A 16,830-nucleotide genomic window follows, 5' to 3' on the forward strand; every position below is an offset into this window, starting at 1 on the left:
AAAATATGTTCCCGTTCTGAATGGGTTAAACAGGCCGTGTGATCCGGTCTAGGCGTGGCCTAAACCGGAAAGAGGAAGAACACTTTCTATTCTATTGTGAAAATAGCAGATCTACATGCTTTGTGAGCATGTAGATCTGCTATTTTCACAATTTCTTTCTCTAATATTTGACATTTTTGCTAATGTTTAATTTGTCATTTTTAGAGGTATTAAAAAGTCCTCAAATTGTCACTTTAGAAATGTGCAGATACCCTCTAGTCTATGCACTTAAACTTAATGTTGGTTTGTTTACTGTTGAGTGAGAAAACAATGTTGCACGTTAAGTTAATCATCTGGGAACTCCCCCCAAATAATTTGGGGACCCTTCTGGGGGTCCCAACCCACAGGTTGAGAACCACTGGTTTAAAAAGTCTCCTGCTGTGTTTGGACCACCAGCAGAAAAGCTATAAAAAAAAACAGGGCGGCAGTTAGGGGTTAAGTGTCTTGCTCAGGGACACTTTGACCGGGGCCGGGAGGTGAACCGCTGACCAGATGACCTCTCGCTACCCCAGTGGTTTTCAACCAGTGGTCCTTGAGGGGGTTCCAGGTGGTCCCCAGCTAAATGATGGAGAGTTGGTAACCAAATGGACCCTTAGAGATCTTTAAAATGAAACCGAATGGAAAACCAAATGGTTTCATTTTACGCTCTCAAGAGTTAAATTAAACACCTGCATTGCTCACTTTACAAGAAGTCTACAAAATTAGAATTTTTATTTTGAACAACGTTTGCCTGTCATCTCTCCTATGGTACCAATATCAATACAGCATGGAATTGTGGACAAACTGATCCAACAACACAATATTCTAAGTTTTGGGTACTCTGAGAGGCTAAATTACATCAAATGTTGGTCCGTGGCTCAAATACCGAATAAATAATGGACCTTGATATGAAAAGGGTTGAAAACCACTGCTCCTACTCACTAAGCTACGGACGCCAAAGGGTGGCCAGTTATGTTGCCGCTGAGTCACTGTTGAAGTGATGCTCAAGCGCTCGTGATTACGCGTTGTTGTTGTTAGTGTTGTGATAAATGAAAAACGGTTGCGTTAAATAGCGCGGGGAACTGCAGAATGGCAAGAGTGAGCTTTTCTTCTGTTAATGGAACACAATTTTGTTATGTTTATTAAGTTTTTTCTTTTCCTTTTTAATAATTCTATGTTAAATCAAAGTGACTTTCTTGTTTTCTAAAGCTTGACGTTTCTTTTAGTCTGAGCTGTCAAGTCCAATGAAACGTCTGATGTATGTTTCAAAAGAACTGCGTTTCAGACAGTTTCATCACCCGTGAGAATGGCAGCACCATCACTTCATGTTTGGATTGGATTTTCTTTTTCAAGTCATGTATAAGTAGAAGAGATTTGTAACAGTAGACGGCAGTCGTTGACATTATGTCTGTGTGTGTGTGTGTGTTCACGCATGTGTGTGTGTGTGTGTGTGTGTGTGTGTGTGTGTGTGTGTGTGTGTGTGTGCGTGTGCGTGTGTGCGTGCGTGCGTGCGTGTGTGTCTTCACCATGGTATAAAGACCAGAAATCCTTCAGAGTGAGCAGACTACGACTATTTTCTGGCTATTTAGCTTGAGGACATTCAAGGGAGTTCAACGGACAGGTGGCGCCATCTTGGGAGGTTTTCAGCTATTACTTTCAATGGGGTAACATCACGTTCTCTTTCTATATAGGTTAAGGTTAGACTGATGGAAGGAATGCACTCTATGGAACATCCTCACTGCTTGTGTGTGTGTGTGTGTGTGTGTGTGTGTGTGTGTGTGTGTGTGTGTGTGTGTGTGTGTGTGTGTGTGTGTGTGTGTGTGTGTGTGTGTGTGTGTGTGTGTGTGTGTGTGTGTGTGTGTGTGTGTGTGTGTGTGTGTGTGTGTGTGTGTGTGTGTGCGCGCCCCCCAAGACATGTTATATCTCCATGACCCTGTTAGATGGTGGTGTTGACAACGAAACATGGCACCTGCCACTTCAGTCATAAATGCCAGGGCAGTGCTTGTGTGTGCACGCACGTGTACCTCGTATATGTATTTATGTATATTGTGTTGTGCTTGTATTTCCTGGGAACTTTCTCTGTATGTGTGATGAAGTGTTCATAGCTGTGTGTGTGTGTGTGTGTGTGTGTGTGTGTGTGTGTGTGTGTGTGTGTGTGTGGATAGATACATACATTCATACCTTCCTTTAATATTACACAAGGGAAAATCAGTCGCCCAGAGGTGGCGCAGCAGTTAAGGTTACAAAAATCAGAAGCATAAACAATACAGAGCAATCATAAACGGAGGAAAGAAACAAATAAAGTGTCCATAACAGTTAGTGCTACATAAGTGTCTCACATCTTGGCATAACACAAATAATAATACTTATTGCGAATTTGCGACTATAGGTCGCAGTTTACTATCAGAACCGTCACATCTTGTCCGTGTCTGTCCGGACGGCCGGACGGACGGGTAACGTTTGTCTTTTTTGTTGATTAACTCTCACACTCTGACATCACACTCTGTCATCACTGTGATGTCATGGGAACCAAATCCCTTTTTTTGTCGTATATGGAGATCCCTGTGATGCCAGGGAACCAAATCCCTTTTAGATCCATATATGGAGATCCCTGATGTCATCAATATTAAGCCTGTATCTGTGTCCCTTTTATGCCCATATATGGAGATATGGAGATCCCTGTTATGCCAGGGGAACCCAATCCCTTTTATGCCCATATATATGATGTAATCAATATTAAGCCCATATCTGTGAATGCCAATATATAATCACTGTGATGTCAAGGGAACCAAATCCCTTTTATTGCCATAAATGGAGATCCCTGTGATGCCAGGGGAACCAAATCCCTCCGGCCAGATGGCCCAAGACATGGCGTTTTACTGGTAATACTACTTAGTACTCAATGCAGTACCAAACAAAAAGTGACACTAACCAAAAAAGGTGTCCATGTTTATGTGTGCGCGTGCGTGCTTGCGTGTGTACATGCAGGAAAGTGCATTTGGAGGTCAGCCCCACCTCCTCTATGAAGCAGAGCGAGACAGAGAGAGTGTGTGTCAAAGTGAAAGTGCTCGCTGCTCACCAGCCTCCCACCACACCACATTTTACCTTACGTTAGGAAGACATCCTCCTATTGTGTCTGTTGCTTTCTCTCTCTCAGTTTTTTTCAAGCAGCTTTTCGTTTGTCATATGCTTCATACATCCCTCCATCTCTCTCTCTCACCATGTGTGTATTGTCTCTCCCTACAGTACCTTTCTCTTTCTTTAATTTTATCATTCTGTTATACTCTGTTATCATTCTGTTCATCCTCTGTCGCTCTCATTGACTCTTCTTACTTTCTTTCTTTCTTTCTTGAACTTAAGAGTGTAAATATCGACTCTTAACTAGAGTTAGGCTAAATTATCTTCAAATAAAGATTTTCTGTGGGAAACTAGGGGGCAAAGGCACTTTAAGCGAACATAGCAGCAGCCTTAATGTGCGTGTATGGCAAATACCTTCAAGCTAACATTTAACATCCGGTGTGAACTCTGCTTCCCACGATTCACGTTACGTGGTTATTTCTGTCACGTCCGGTGTGAATGCACTTTAGAGTGTCAACATGTACAGTAGGTGAGAATAACCCAACACTACTACTAAAACACAGGTTTGGTTTGCTTAGCTCTATGTATGGTACAGTAGCATCGGCTATATAGCTTAAAAACACACACACACACACACGCACACGCACACACACACACACGTACAGCCAGATGGCAGGGAGTGAGGCGATGCAGGGCCGTAACGTTAGCTTTAGCACGGTGACCTATATTTGGGTTTAATCTGAGTCATTTCTGATCTGTCCCGCTACAGCTTGTCAGCCACTCAGCCGAACCAGCCAGACACTTTGTTCCGTTCTCTGTCAGCCTGAGGCCTGCCACGTTGACCCCATGACCCCCACAAACACACTCATGCAAACAAACAAACAAGCCAACAGACAGTGGTGGAAAGTAGCTGAGTACCTGGCACGTGCACACATAGACATTAAAGGGGGCTAGAGCCCCTGCCCCTTTACCCGCCTGTAAAAAGTGCCCTCTCCAGACCATGAATAAGTACCGACCTCCAAGTTCATGGAGGTCTGCTATTTTCGATATTTTCACCAAAAGGCCTATTTCAGCCCCTGCTATCAAAAAACGGCCAGCTCACGTAAGAGGGTAAGAGGGTAGTATGAGTCGGCTCGGCGGAAAAAGAAGAACAGTGTTTTCAGTAACTATCGTGGTTAAAATGGAGTTTACAATGGGTTTGTATACAGTAGGAAGCTGGCGTGTCTGACAAAATTAATATTAAATATCTAAATACTGAATCAAGGAACTTAAAATCTGTCCAGGGTGGTCACACATAGCCTAGCTGAGCTAGACATCCCAGCCATGTTAAAACAAGGAGGGAATGTTAGTTAGCTAGATGCATTAGTATAGCGCTGGCCCCAGGCTAGGTCACACATGCCTGCAGACGATAAAATGTCCAAAAGTTTTTTTGAAAGTGAAATATCCCTACAATTTTGAGGTACTTTGAGCTTGTAGATCTGCAGTGTTCAAAAGTCACGCAACCAAGTATAAATGAAGATTAATATTGCGGAAGGGGTGTGTGTCTGTGCACACGTGTGTGTGACTGAATGTGTGATTTGAGGTGTGGTGTCGTCGATGCTAATCATGCCAGAAGAGACGGTGACAGCAAATCAGCGGGAATCCAATAACCTGCTCCCCCAACACCTCCCTTTTTAATAATGTCGTTGATTAGTGGCTCTACACGCACGCACACATGCACCAATACACACACACACTCGCATGCACGCACGCACACTCGCATGCACGCACACACACAAACACACGCGCACGCACACACACACACACACACACACACACACACACACACACACACACACACACACACACACACACACACACACACACACACACACATGCACACACACACACACACATTCAAATGTATCAGTAACGGCATGACACATTTTGAGGTTTCCTCCAATACCAAACTCCCGATCCATGACCCACCTGCCGAAAATCAAAGCCAACATCTTGGTTTCCTTTATCCAAAGGACAGATCAGGTCCCATCTATGGAGATAATCGGATGTGTTTGTCTTTTAATTTCAAGGACCCGCATAACTCTGAGAGTGTACAAATGGAACTGGTCCATTTGGTTCCATTGCTACGCTCAGAGGTACAGACCTGTAAGGGTCCATTTGGAACCCCCTCAAGGACCTCTGAGGGTCCCTGGACCACACTTTGAGAACCACTGGTCTAATCTTGTGTTGCAAGTGATGCAATAACCTGGAGTGGTACTGTATATTGAGTGTGAGCTCCTTCCCAAATGTAAACACATCCCTGTGTTCTCCTTTTTAGCATTACAATGTTGAAGTTTTTGGCAAGATTTTCACTTGTAAGATATTTAGTCTGGAATACATCCACTGAGAATCGATTGCATGACGACAACGGTATTTGAATTAGTAGAATGTATTTCAATTGATTGAAGGCCTCTGTAGACCGGTTGCAGTAATAGTTTGATTTACCCTCCGACTTAGCTTCGTCGAGGCTGTTTGCCTCTCTAACTGGTTGAAATTAGCCGAGGCAAAGTCATTTTGCTTTATGCCCACAACCGAAGCGAAGCGCCTGTTGAACATATTTGCCCTCGCTGTCCCTTGTTGGTTTGCTTGGATAAAAGTTGATTCTATCCATATTCCTCCTGTGCAGTGCTGGTGTCTGAGCTAACACAGTCCCATTCCAACCACGAGCATTGACACGGAAAGCTAGTGGCAGAGCGTCAGTGATCTGAGGTGCTGGATTATTGTACAGCACGCGAAGGGTTCTGCGGTGGGCCCGGGTTGTCTTCTCCTGATGTGAGCACAAAGGCGGTGAAAGGGCGAGGGAGCCTGCCGGCGGCAAAGGTGAAATGAAAGCCGTTCCTGCTGGGTGATTCTGCCAGCCGGCCTTTTGTGTGCTCTGCCTATCACGGTTCTCTTCTGTGTGCGAGCATGCTCGTGTGGCTATCTTCCAAGCCTTTGTCTTCGCTGTCTAAGTATCATCACTGCTGGCATTTGTGTGTGTGTGTGTGTGTGTGTCACAGTGTGCGACTGTGTGGGTATGTGTGCATGTCTTCATGCACTTCTTCCACCCAACCCAGGCAGGTACTACTCTATATAGTATTCAAGGCCTTCTCTTTCCTCTTCTTCTGCTTACCCGCTCCCCTCCCTCCTTGCTCTCTGCCTCTCATAACTCTTTCCTCTGGTACCGTCTCCTCAGATCTCCCTCTCTCCCTCGCTCCTCATCTCCTCCTCCCTGTCGACTCCACAACCTTGCTTTCTTGGGATCATCGGTTCTTAGTCTGTTGCCCAGCTGCAGGCGAGGCAGCGACTCGGTGCGCACGCTTCCTTCCGCGATCAGTCCCCTCCTCACATCGGCGCTGTCAGACACCCCCAGTGCTCGCCACCGCACGCGCTGCACGGTCCCAGACAGAAGGTGTTTGTGTGTGTGTCTGTCTCCGCTGCCCTCCAAGCATTTCTTAGCACGGGTCAGGATTATACTTGCAGAGACAGTATTATGCATAAGCACAGCCCGGTGGTTACAAACGGCTTAGTGTACGGCGGGCCTGACTAAGGCCTTGTGTTTGCCCCCCAGACCGCACTCCACTGGCTGACTCACTGCCTGCCATTCAGACTCAAAGCCTAGCTGTATGTTTGGAGGGGCCGCTGAAATATGCATGCCTCTCAGCCCACTCCTCACCGCATAGGAAGGAAGGCCTACACTAACGCAGCCACGGGAGTTGAAGAAGCCCTTCTCTGTCTCTTTTCCAACGCTTTCTCTTAGCCAAGACAAAGCACACGTCAGGTTAAAGTGTCGGAATGTTTATTCACATTGCAGTGAGGGTGGTTTTGGTCCAGCCCAAAAGCATGTACACTACATGCACTCACTTAGACTCTCTCTCACACACACACACACACACACACACACACACACACACACACACACACACACACACACACACACACACACACACACACACACACACACACACACACACGGAGAGACAGTCATTAACCCCATTAACCCTGTTGTCCCTACACTGTACAATGGGCATGACATTCTAGGCAAACATTCTCAAAAATAGCTCAGTAGGGGTTGGCAAGTAAGTTTGGCCTCTGTCCATTTTCTCTCTAAGCCATTAGATGGTGTGCCAGAACACCATCAATGCCCTAATTGAGGACCTGGAACGGGTAACAAACCACATCATATACTAACAATATATTGCACAAGCATTTCTGTAGATGTAACATTTGATTCCAATAATATTACTAAAAAGAAGAACACAATAAGCTCTGAGGGCTTGTTTCCATTGTGGTCCTGTGTATTCAATTTAACAAGAGCATTTATTTCAGTAGTATTTCGAACATCTTTCATGTTTCAAGGTCTCTTCTAGACCAGAACAGTATTGTTTAAGACAGTGTTTCTCCTGGGTTCGATTCCCGCCGGGGGACGCTGTGGGCACTGGCGGCGTGTTCCTCCCTCCGCGTCATCAGTGCCCACACCCTAGGTGGGGTTGGCGATAGGGCCTTTCTGTGTGGAGTTTGCATGTTCTCCCCGTGTCTCCTAGGGTTGATACCCTCACAAAAACATTTTTATGCCCATAATGGAGATCCCTGATGTCATCAATATTAAGCCCATATCTAACAGGACTTCATATGGGAATGCCCGTATACTGTATAGAGGAAGACAGCCCATATATGTGTGGCTGGTTCAGACAGGGATCTCCATGTATGGGCATAAAAGGGATGTACCATATACAGTACATGGATCTCCATATATGTGTACCAGGGGTCTCCATATATGGGTAACTGGTCCGATACATCACTAAGAATTGGCGCGACCTTGCCCTTTAGGGCGAGGTCGCATGTCGCCCTGAGGCGTCTTACTAGTACTATTCTTTACAAAATAATTGAGTTATCTCTTACACTACTCGTTACTGGGTAAAGTAATAATATTACAGTAATATAGGCCTATTACTAGTAACTAGTTACTGCTCAACACTTTTTTTGCTGGTATTTCTGTTATTTTGGTTCTATGACGGTGTCAGGCTAGTGGTAAAGACGTACACATGCACAGCCTTCCGTGTGCAGCGATGCACACAGTTCATCCTCACCAGAGTGACACGGTGACATGCAGGTCACAGCCAGGGCTCTCAACACCATTACTTTTTACCAGACCAGGGGTTCCCAAACTTTTTTGTCTCAGGGCACCCCATGAATATTTGTTTTTAATCCGAGGCACCCCTACATTATAAGTTTCACTCCCAGCAACTTATATTTATAGCACATCGTCGTTGTCGGGTGGAAACCTTGTATGTCCAAAACTGTTCGTTTTGTATTTATCATCTATACAATTAACTAAACTAGTGAAAACAGCAGATCTACAAGCACACAACGCCTCGCATCTAGTTTTGTGCGACAGTCTTGTATGATGAAGCAGGGCTATTTGCTTTACCAAAAGACGTACACATTTGAAACTTGGAGATACAAGGTTTCTGCCCGACAGTGACGATATTGTAGTGATTATTTTGCGAGGAAAACGTTGAGATAATAGCCATTTTGGTTAGAACTGACTGAATATAACTTTGTACTTCAAGTTTAAAATGATACTAAATATTTTTTCAAGTGTCCAAATAGATTCCAAATATTATCAAATGATCTCACGGCACCCCTGGACTGCTGTCACGGCATTACCATTACCACTCAAACCTCAGCATCAGTATTTTGGGGCAAGCTTCTGCTGAAAATAGCTGATCGACAAGCTCACGGTGCGCTCTGAGCTTGTCGATGGCGTGTTGTGAGCTTGTCGATCGGCTATTTTCCGTGGAAGATTTCTCTGATAACAGAAAACAGAAAAGACCTTATGGGGCTTAACTGGTTAATTGTGACTCAAATAATTGCGATTAACACATTTAATTGTGTTTTGGGCTTTGAACATTGGAACATATAAATAAAAAAATAATTTCTGTTTGGCCTTTGGGCTTCATAAACAAATACATTGCTTCTGTTCCGATTCAGATTTAGTATTCAAAATCTAAATAAATATACCATTAAATTAGAGCTTGTGGGAAATGTGTGTGACAGAGAGAGAGAGAGAGAAGTGTGTGTGTGTGCGCTCGCGTGCGTGTGCGTGCATGCGCATGTGTGTGTTGTGTTCAAACACATAGCCCAATTAAGCATTGACGACCTGTCGTCTTTTTGGCAGCGGCCGCGTATGTCAACACGCCGCGGAATTAGCATATTAATGACATATAGCGTTGAATAATTAACGCAGTGGGAGTGGATTATAGGCACATGAGGCCATTGTCGGCTCACTAATCGTGGAAAGAAAAGAAGAGGAAGTGAAGCTAAAGAGGTTAAAAGCACGGTAACAAGCCTTTTGAACTCCCGTTTGTTCACAAAAACAAAGAGAGCGGAGCGCGCCTCAAGGCTTTTTAGGCAATGTGTGTGTGTGTTTGTGCGCGTGTGTCCGTGTGTGTGTGTTTGGTTGCTTCCTGTGGCTTGTCCCCCACTCACCTGAATGTCAACACGCCGCTTGAAAAGGGGCCTATTTCTCAAGCGAAAGTGGCAGAGGTCGTCAACGGCAGGAAGAGGAGCGGAAGTGGAAGTGTTGTTGTCACTCGGCTCACTGCCCTGGAAGGAGCTTAGCAGAGGAGGGAGGGAAGGAGGGAGGGAGGGAGGGAGGAGGTAAACGACGGGCCCTGACTCCCAAGTGGCATCCCAAAATACATAAGCCTGGTAGTAATGCATCCATTGCCTGTGGGCATTCTAGGCATCGCAGACGCGGTCGCACACACGCGCGCACGCGTACACGCATCGGTGGAAAAAAAAGCACTCAAATGTTTTACTAAAAGTATCTATACTGCAATGTAGAAATACTATGTTACAAGTAAAAGTCGTGAATACAAAATGTACTTGCGTAAAAGTACGGAAGTATTGGTACCAAAATGTACTTTAAAGTAACAAAAGTAGAAAGCACTCATTGTGCAGAATATCACATTTCACAAGTTTTCAAATTTATAACATTTGAAAATATCTATCTACAAGCTCACAATGCGTCGCGATGGGACGCATTGTGAGCTTGTAGATCTGCTATTTTCAAATGGCCGAAATGTTTAGGGTTGAATAGATTAATTGTTTCGTAATACAAATACATTTAAAAAATCTAGTAGTAGTAGCTAAAGTTGTCAAATAAATGTAGTGGAGTAAAAGTACAATATTTGGATCCGAGGAGCAGAAGTAAAAGTATTTGAAATTGGAAATACTTAAGTAAAATACAAATACCTAAAAATTCTACTTAAGTACAGTATTTTACTCCACTACACAGTACACACACATGCACGCACACACGTACAGGGTCGCTCGTACTCTCCAAGTGGATTACAGAGGGGGGAGGGGGGGGTGTGAAAGTGCTTTAACCACCACTTTGTTGCATGATAAATAGCGAAAATAGCCGATCTGCAAGCTCTCCGAGGGCTCGTAGATCAGCTTGTCAGCGGATGAGCAGATTAGTGACTATCACTACGATTCTTTGGCCTTAATCTTACGTCTCCATCTTTAGCTTCGACGCCGACTGTAAATAAAAAAAATCACACTCGGTTGTGTGTGTGTGTGTGTGTGTGTGTGTGTGTGTGTGTGTGTGTGTGTGTGTGTGTGTGTGTGTGTGTGTGTGTGTGTGTGTGTGTGTGTGTGTGTGTGTGTGTGTGTGTGTGTGTGTGTGTGTGTGTGTGTGCGTGCGCGCCCCTCCCTTAACATGTGTGGTCAGAAAAGGTTACTGCAGGCTACGGACACGGAGACAGACAGACATACAGACAGACAGACCCACACACACGGCCACGTATAGGAGTGTTGTGACCACCGCTCAAAAAACACTTGTCAATGTCGTAAACTTTGTTTTACATCTCCAACACCTGTACTGGGAAATGGTTATCAAGAAAAAACGCAAATGAAATAATCACCCCCCCCCCCCCCCCCCATGGGGGACAGATAGTGAAGATTATTCATTTTCTAACACCGCTCATCATGTAATCACTCCCCTGTATGTGTCTCTCTATCCCTCTCTCTCTCTCTCTCTCTCTCTCTCTCTCTCTCTCTCTCTCTCTCTCTCTCCCTCTCTGTGAAATGTGCTTGACTTGTTGAGATGCTAGGCTTAACTAGACATTGTAGAGGTCAGTAGTTGACATTTGTAGAGTGTGTGTTGAAACCTACACTAACTTGGGCCCCTCAAAACTGAAGTTTATAACAACTGAAACACGAATGTGTGAGAGCAAAATAATGACTCATCTGGTTTAAAGGCTAATAACTGTGGTGCACAAACACATGTTCAACCCGATACACTCTTTGTGTGAGTGTCTTGTGTACCTGGGAATTGTTGTTGCAAGAAAGAGTTGCTGTGTTCTTCTGTCTGTCTGTGTCTGTCTCTCTCTCTGTCAATCCCTGTCTGTCTCTGTCTCTCTATGTAAAAACACCAGTTCACCGGACACCGCATGGCAACCACTTGCTGTTCAATTCTCTGTCATCCATTATGTCCTCTATCTCTGTTTCTATACACGGTGCATACTTCTGTGATTTCCATCCGTTTGTCTTGATTCTGTTCTTTCTCACACTCTACCTCTTTTCACCTCTCTCTCTCTACCCCTCCTGTCTTTTTCCCTCTCTTGGGGGTGTGCACACGTCGTGCATGCGTTCTCCCTCGCTGCCATCTGTGTGTAATGTCTAGTCTGGGACCAGCAGTTTGGTCAAGAATAGCAGTGCCTGTCACACAACATCTGTGTATGCGCACGCGTGTGTGTGTGCATGTGTCTGTTTGTGTGTGGAGCAGGTTTTGCCCTGCAACAGCTGGATAGTGTTTGGTGCATTTAAGCAATTGGATGTCCATGCACAAACCGTAGCCTAATGCATGGCAAACTGGGGCTCCTTGAAAGTAAAATGGATTCAGAATCACTGCTCTAGCCGTAAAAAAATCTTCTCTTATGGTGGTCCCTGGCATATCTTTTCAAATGGGGGTCCGTGGGCTAATTTCGTGTCAATTTGGGGGTCCTTGACATACAGTATACGGTATGTGGACTGTGGAGTAAGGGTTTCTGCACATGTAGCCCATGGTGTGTGCGTGCGCGTGTGTGTGCGTGTGTGTGTGGGTGTGTGTGTGTCAGTTTATGAGCTTTCTTCCTCCTCTGTACTGTTTTTTGAGCGGTGGTCACACCGTCTCCATAGCGTGGCCGTGTGTGTATGTGTGTCTGTCTGTATGTAGCCGGTGTAGCCTGAGTACCCTGGGTGACCAGAGAGGTGCTGTTGAGTCTAGGCTGCCCTGAGCATCATCTGCAATACCAGTGGCGGCCTGAGTGACATGCATGGATGGATGGATGGATGGCGCTCTCTCTCTCTCGCACGCAAACAAGCACCCCCCCCCCCCCCCATATTATTATTATTTTTATTATTAATATGTTTTTAATATTTTATTTTAATATTTTTTATTATTATTATTATTATTACCCATATATATATATATATATATATATATTTTTTTTTTTGCTGTTGCGCAGCCTCCACGACCACCGCTCAGTTCACACGGGTGTGATTTTTTGCACTCTGTGAGGCAGGCAGCGTTGTGCACGCAAGTGGTTAGGTGTGTCTCGGGGCCCCCCGCGTTTGAGCTCTGCTCTTGCTTCCCCCTGCTCTCTTGTGGAGTCATACAGCACTTCCTGTCCCTCGGCCCATCTCACCCCATCCCCGATGCTCAATTGAGCGTCAAATTAAATTACAAAAGAATTCCCCCGAAACAACAGCCGAAGACTTTCCCATCTCGACAGCTCCTCTCTGTGGAGGTTGAGCTGTGACAGATATAGGTAGAGAGATGGACTTACGGAGACAGAAGAGCTGATGCCATGATTGACAGAGGGCAGGCCAGGTCAGGCCTCTAGAGCCAGGCCGATGTCTGAAGACGACATAGAGAGAGATGTATATCTGTTTGACCGATATATCGGCAATATATTTAAGTTTTTTTTGAAGACTTTGTTATCTGCAATTATGCAGCCGGTAATTATTGTATGTACGTTTTTTTTACTCCCCTTTTTATGCCTTTATTGGGGGTGACACGCAGCAAAGGTCGTCGCGATCGGGACTCGAACCTGCAACACGCTGTCAGGCCGGTTTACCAGCCTAGGTGCCTGAACCAAATGGACCCTTATCTGTATCTTGGAGAGTGTACAAAATGTACAAATACATATGTACACTCTCAAAGTTAAATTAACATTGATTTTACAATATAAATTGGGGTCTCAGAGATAGAAATACCGTTAAATGGGGGTCCATAGCCTTAATGCATGTCAAACTGGGGGTCCCTGAAATTAAAATGGTTGAGAATCACTGCTAGAGCCGTAAACATCTTCTCTTATGGTGGTCCCAGACCCTTTTCAAATGGGGGTCCATGGACTAATAAGTGTCAATTTGACATGAAAAGGGTTGCAACCACTGATTAAAGACGATCGATGAATGGAAACGAAGAAGACAACGAGGTCTGACACTAAGACAATGTGAATCACACTGACAAACAGAGAGACCATGCAAAGTGACAGGGACAGACAAGATGGAGCTGAAAAGACAAACAGACAGACAGACAGACAGACAGACAGACAGACAGACAGACAGACAGACAGACAGACAGACAGACAGACAGTAGGAGGGAGGCTGTCTTTTCACCACAGTTAAAAAAAGAGTGTCTTGAAAACGGAATAATTTTGGGAGCTACAGCTGGGAAAGTCACTTGGATAATTCATGTATTGGGCACGCTTTGCACTTTGCGTTTCGCACGCGCCGCGCGTGCCTGGCATTTTTTTTCTTGTCTGCGACTGTGTGTGCTTCGTGTGGGTGTCTGTGTGTCTCTGTGCTTTTGAGTGCATGCCTGTGTGTATGTGAGTTCATGTGTGTGTGTGCAGAGAATGCAAAGATACAGTATTTTAGCATTTTTTTCCATGCAAATCGGTGACTGCCAGCTGTGTGTGTGTGTGTGTGTGTGTGTGTGTGTGTGTGTGTGTGTGTGTGTGTGTGTGTGTGTGTGTGTGTGTGTGTGTGTGTGTGTGTGTGTGTGTGTGTGTGTGTGTGTGTGTGTGTGTGTGTGTGTGTGTGTGTGTGTGTCAGTTTCCCTGTATGTGAGTGATTCAGGCTTTGAATGAATTACAAAGTCAGATGTGCTCTGGCGACAAATCCCTTGTAAAGAAAGATTGTGTTTCTGCAGCGACGAGGATAACAAGAGCCTTGGCAGAGTTTCAACTTCAAACGCAGAAGGATCACTCTCTCTGACATGCGCGCGCGCGCACACACATACACACACACTCTTTCTCACACGCAATCACTGGAAATGTGGAATGTCCCGGAGGGGCTGGCTTTGGCCGGTTGCGTTTTCGATTTCATCAGCAGACCTGACCCGATCCCTGTACCTGGGAGAAGGCCCTCTCCATGGGTTGTAATTCGTCAGGTTGAGACATGGCTCTCAGTTGTAATTCTGATTTGCGGATGATTCTTCCATTCCGTCAGGCCCATTAGGGACTTCGCTCACACCGTTTTTACCCCCGCTTAATGGATTTACTCAGTGTGCATTTGATACTGTGATCAGACACCCCGGTTTGGCCGGAATTGTCCCGGTTTCAAGCTGGGTTTCCTGAGTGAGTCCTGACCAATATCAATATCAAACCACTAAAAACTCTAAATTAGGCCCGGACAGCTAGGGCAGTGTTTCTCAAACTTTCAAATTTCAAGGTCTCCCCTTAACTTTGACAAATGGAAACAAATGAACACGTCACGGTTCATTTGGTTCCATTTGTACACTTCCAGAGTTACAGACTTGTGTGGGTCAATTAAGACCCCCCTAAAGGAACCCACAGAGTCCCTGGAATACACTTTGAGAACCACTGGGCTAGGGTAGTGGTCCGGGTGTGACTGTGACAAATTTGTGGTTCGCATTGTGCATGTGTGAGAGAGAGGATGTGCTCTCATGTCTTGGCACAGGGTGTGTCGTAATGTAACATGTGCTGCAAGTGCATGTTAAACATTGCGTGCCTTTGTGCAACAAGCATGATGTGTTTGCATGATGTTTATGTCTTCCTCGCGCGCGCCTTGTCTGTTTTTGTGTATTTTACAGTCTAATATTATTTTGTGTTCGTCCCTGTGCATGTGTGTGTGAGCTTGCGTGTATTTCTGTGACACACAGAGATGTCAGTTCCGTGGCGCTTTGCTGTGAGACTGTACTGTATGTGGGTGTCTGCTGTCTGCACTAGTGTATACAGTGTGTGCATAGCATACATTTCCTGTGTGTGCTCAATGCATCCACAACATGCATGGCTCTGCATGCGTACATATACACTTGTCTGCAGAAGTGCAAATACAATATACTAATGTGTGTGTGTGTGTGTGTGTGTGTGTGTGTGTGTGTGTGTGTGTGTGTGTGTGTGTGTGTGTGTGTGTGTGTGTGTGTGTGTGTGTGTGTGTGTGTGTGTGTGTGTGCGTGCGCGTGTGCGCGCGCGCGCGTCAGTTTAGTCTGCACGAGTCACTGTGTCTTTGATGAAAGCTAGACTGAACATAATCCCCTCCAGCGTGGGGACTGCACGTGTGTGTGTGTGTGTGTGTGTGTGTGTGTGTGTGTGTGTGTGTGTGTGTGTGTGTGTGTGTGTGTGTGGCATACTGTAGCTAGGACCTGCTGAATCTGGCAGTGAACCAGCCTTTAGCAACAGCTGTCTGAGCTATAGCTGTCCCTCTCCTTTCTACATGGCTGCAAATCTCTACTACTCGCTTATGCTTCAAATCCCTTTGTGTGCCTGTGTGTGCGTTTGTTGTGTCAAGCCATGACGAGTTACAGTTAGCCAGTATGCAGGTCTGAGTGATGTTCTCAAAGCCCTGTCTCTCAGTTTGTCTGATATTCAAAAGTACATACTTTTAGATCTGAGCTTGTAGATCAGCTATTATCACTATATTTGAAATGGGGTTTAAGTAGTTAATTCATAATGATCTTTTAGTTCTTTGGCCAGAAATGTACAGTGGAGTCAAAAGTTTCTTTGAAATGTTGTAGAGTGAACTTATGGCATCCAAAAATACATACACTCGACTCAAGTAAAGTATATTGACTTAAAGTGCAGAACTCAAATGAGTGTACTTAGCTACTGTCCACCACTACACTCAACTACAGGCCAGGGAGTGCTATGCAGTAACATCAGAGCATCAGCACCCAGCCTGAAGTGAATGAGAGCGATTGCGGGCCTGTTGCCAATTCTTCGACTCTGACAAATGATTTACGAGCCTCTCCGTGCGTTCTCTGGATTCAATGAACTGAATTGAATCGGAGCGTGTGGAGAGAGAATCTTGTTAGCTCCCCCCCCCCCTCCCCCTCCGACCAATACAGAGAAATGATTGAATCACTGATACCTTTGAAAGCAAAAACTCGTCGCGGGAGGATGTCGGAAACAAGTGTTACTGGTAGCCCTTTGTTGGCACTTGGCTCAGGACGTAGAGCAGATTGTACTGAAGTCTGGAAAGTCCCCGGTTCAATCCCTGGTACTTCCTGACCATGAGCAAAATCTACATCAGTGGTTCTCAATCCATTTTTGGCTCGGGTCATCCCTGTAAATAACTTTCATCCACGGCACCCCTGAATTACATTGTTACTTTATATTGTAAATATGCAAATCATTCCCCCCTAAGATAACAATATGTCACGAGGAAAACTTGAGAGAATATCCGTTGCCATTAGGA

At 45.2% G+C, this 16,830-nt stretch overlaps 1 protein-coding gene across 2 annotated transcripts in view; it reads left to right on the forward strand.

Moving 5' to 3' along the window:
- Positions 1-16,830, forward strand: part of dock4b (dedicator of cytokinesis 4b) — a gene marked incomplete at both ends in the record, with an annotated part of 311,706 nt that overhangs the window by 76,892 nt on the left and 217,984 nt on the right. The window lies entirely within an intron of this gene.

This window comes from Nannobrachium achirus, assembly GCF_963921795.1.
Source record: "Nannobrachium achirus genome assembly, chromosome: 23".
Classification (NCBI taxonomy): domain Eukaryota; kingdom Metazoa; phylum Chordata; class Actinopteri; order Myctophiformes; family Myctophidae; genus Nannobrachium; species Nannobrachium achirus.